Here is a 3,772-nt window from a genome sequence, read left to right as displayed (position 1 = left end):
CGTGTCAACACGGCAAAAAATATTTATGAACATTTATTGACTGCACCACCTCTGGAAAGTATTGTTCTGCTCAGAACGGCTCAGCAATTTATGCCATTTGGCTTCCCCTTAAATGTATGTGCCAAGCCTCCTCTGCACACTTGACTGCCAAAGCCTCAGAAAACTAAGGCTAGGTTGTAGTGTGCCTGCATCTCATGCAGTATCATGCTGTTCTTCTCACACAGGGTACATACACTTCACTCCTCACTGAACTGGGAATGCACCCTGTCTTGCCGAGTAAGCGTCAGAATAAAATGAGAAGACTTTATGCCACAGAGATGGCAGCGTGAGCTGCAGGGTTTTGGGGCAGGTTCTGCACACCGGTGATGAAAAAAACAACAACAGACAATGCAAAAGCAGAGCTTACTATGTAGTGAAGGCGGTGAAGTGCGGGGAGGGTCAGGGCTATTTCCACGGATAGAGATCAGTGTCGATTTACTCTGAAAGAACAGCTCTTGCCTCCCCTCTTTTGCTGTGATCACTGTTATATCTCCATCACAGACTGAAGAACTCCCCCTTTGTGGGTGAAGTTTACCTTCATCTGAACACAATAAACTTTAGATTGTCTTTTTCTTCCCAGCATGCAAACACATATTATTTACTAATGTTCTTTCAATCGACCTCCCTGTTACACTCTTAGGAGTAAAAGTGCCATATAAGGTTCTTCGGCTTGTCCTCCTAGGAGAAGCCTTTTTGGTTCCGGGTAGGACCTGAACCCTTAGTGTTACCAAGAACCCTTTTAAAACCCTTTATTCAGGAAAGGGGTTTTAAAGGGTTCTCTGGGTTCTTACTGGAACCATTAGTGTTACCAAGAACCCTTGAAAAAACCAACCAAACCAAGCAAATGGTTCCAGAAGAACCAGTAGGTTCCGAAGAACCCTTTTGGAACCCTTATTTATGAATTGCCATGGTAGACTGAGGACTATGGTGTTTGTCTTTCTCTCAGAAATATACGTTAAATAACAAATTGTAGCATACTAGCCCTTTATTAGTAAATATTAAGCACGTATTAATACCTTATGTAGGAAAAATCTAAATTCATGTCGTAATAGAGGTAGAATAAGGTGTTAATTTGTGATTAATGATTACCAACATAGGGCTAGTATGCTACTTATAGTTAATGGTGAATATGTGTTCCCTAATCTAAAGTGTCACCACACTTTCTTGTTTACACCTTTGTCGCCCCATAAAGATTTATCAGTAATTACTAAAACACTGCCAGAGTCTTGACATGACTAACGGCGCTTTTCCCACTACACGGCACTGCTGTCGCTAAATACACCAGACTCCTCTGTTGAATGAATATTGAGATTTTGGACGTTTCCGTGCTAAATATTGGAGAAAAATGCTTAAGTTTAAAGTGTTTTTAACTGATCTACAGTATGGCATTGTTTCGGTTTGATTCTTGTGTCACGATTGGAACCAGCCCCAACAGCAGATACGCAAAAAAAACACTACCAGGTATCAGGTACTATCGCTAATGGAAAAGCAAAGAAAATGTGCCGTGTCGCGCCGTGCCGTGCCCTTACCGTGCCCTTACCATGTAGTGGAAAAGCGCCATAATATTGCCCAACAAGACTGATAAAAGCAAATGCTTGACAAACTCGAAGCCACAGCTAAAGATGCCTCTGCTCGATCGTTTGTGAACAGAACATTATTTGTGTGCTTTGTCCTTTTTTCGGGAAACAGTCTCGAGCAACGCTGAAACTCCAGTCTGAACCTTTTCACGGACGCCTCTTTGTGTTTTCAGTCATACTCTCAGTCTGTCTTGATATAAAAGAAATCACTTCCTATATGTGCAGTACGGGAATGTCAGCGGGTGACAATCTACACATGGCTTTTTAACTGAGAATCAGACAGACAGAGTCATGTGGAGCTGATGGGCTTAATCAGCGTTGTGTGAACTCGTCTGACGATATCAGTGGAACAGTCGCGGGGGCCCTTCGTTGACTTTTCAGTTACACGGCAGCGTAATTTTGCTCTCGGGCGTCATTCAATATGAGCGGGTGACGCGAGATTCAAAACACAGCAATAATGGGAAATTCAGAGAGTCATGCGTAACTCTTAACTATCAACGAATGACAGTTTCATTTAAGGGTCCGTCCACAGAGGCGTCGACTCGAGTCACTTGATTTGACTTATGTTTGAATTAAGTTGCAAACTTGAGGATTTGAGACTAACGCTATAATGCCATGAACCTTTTTTATAAAGGTTCCACTTGGAGTCCTTTTGGAGGGTTCCACCAAGAACCTCTTCAAAATTCATCATCAAAATTAGATTATAGAGCTGCCATGAAGGCTTGGGCCGGCCCTGCACTGGTGCCAATCCCAACTGACATAATCTGTCAAAAGGCTGGTACAGAAATAAGAGTTCCAAAAGTGTTCTTCTACAAGGGCTGAGGTTCTACCTGGAACCATGTGTTTTTCAATGGTTCGTCGTGGTAACCCTAATGGTTCCAGTAAGAACCATTTTGATCAGATTTTGACCTCATTAGAAGAAAAACCCCATTACTACTACTACGCTCTCAGATATAAGGGTTCCAAACGGGTCCTTCTACAAGGGCTGAGGTTCTACCTGGAACCATGTGTTTTTCAATGGTTTGTCGTGGTAACCCTAATGGTTCCAGTAAGAACCATTTTGATCAGATTTTGACCTCATTAGAAGAAAAACCCCGTTACTACTACTACGCTCTCAGATATAAGGGTTCCAAACGGGTCCTTCTACAAGGGATGAGGTTCTACCTGGAACCATTAGCTTCTGAAAAAACTTTTCCCAAAGAAAGGGTTTGTCAAGGGTTCTTGGTAACACTAATGGTTCCATATAAGAACCATTTTGATCCAGAGAACCTTTTAAAAGCCCTTTCCTAAATAAAGGGTTTTAAAAGGGTTCTTGGTGGAACCCTCCAAAAAAAGGGTTCTCCTATACCTTATATGGTTCTATTAAGCACTTTTATTTCTAAGAGTGTACACCCTGCAAGAGTCACAGCATTTAGTATATATTACTAATTGTATTATTGTATACTGGACATTAACATTCATACATTCATACTAAAAAAAAATGGAGAAAAAGAAAAGTTTATCATGGCAATAAAAATATAAATATTATCATATGTAATATAAGTAAATAAGTCACATCAGGGTGGTGAGTGGTGCTTTTTTCTGTCCTGATTTGCATTTGTCAGAAGCGCATAGAGAGAGAGTGAGAGAGAGAGTGAGAGAGAGAGAGAGAGAGAGAGAGAGAGAGAGAGACACCATGTCATCTCATCCATAGGCGCAGTCTGGCTTTAAGACATGTGATAGTGTCAGTACACTCAGCTGCTGCTCGGGAACATTTGTTTCTCAGTGCTCGGTGAGAGGAGACTCACTGAGTGAGAGCTGCTGCCTCTCACTGGAAGGATGCAGAAGCTCAGAGAAGACATTCCATTATTACACTTCATCAAGGAGCTGTGCGCGCGTGCCTGCGAACGCCAAGGCGCAACAATGAATTGAAGGTTGTGAATGGGGATAAGGTGAAGAGGTGTGTGTGTGTGTGTTTTTTTTTTTTTTCTTTTTGAAAGAGCAGTAAATCTGTTCCCTGACACCGAGCTTGACGGTCATTTCTGAGTCACTGGTCTGTTCTGGACTGTTGCTGCCATCAAAGTGCGGAGCGCAGAGACGCCGGAGTCCGTGGAGTTTTCCTCCTCGAGCCAGAATTCGAGAGTTAATGGATGGGATCAGCGCGAGCCGCATCATGG

Source organism: Microchirus variegatus, assembly GCF_963457635.1.
Source record: "Microchirus variegatus genome assembly, chromosome: 9".
Taxonomy (NCBI): domain Eukaryota; kingdom Metazoa; phylum Chordata; class Actinopteri; order Pleuronectiformes; family Soleidae; genus Microchirus; species Microchirus variegatus.
Note: the sequence above shows the minus strand (reverse complement) of the source record.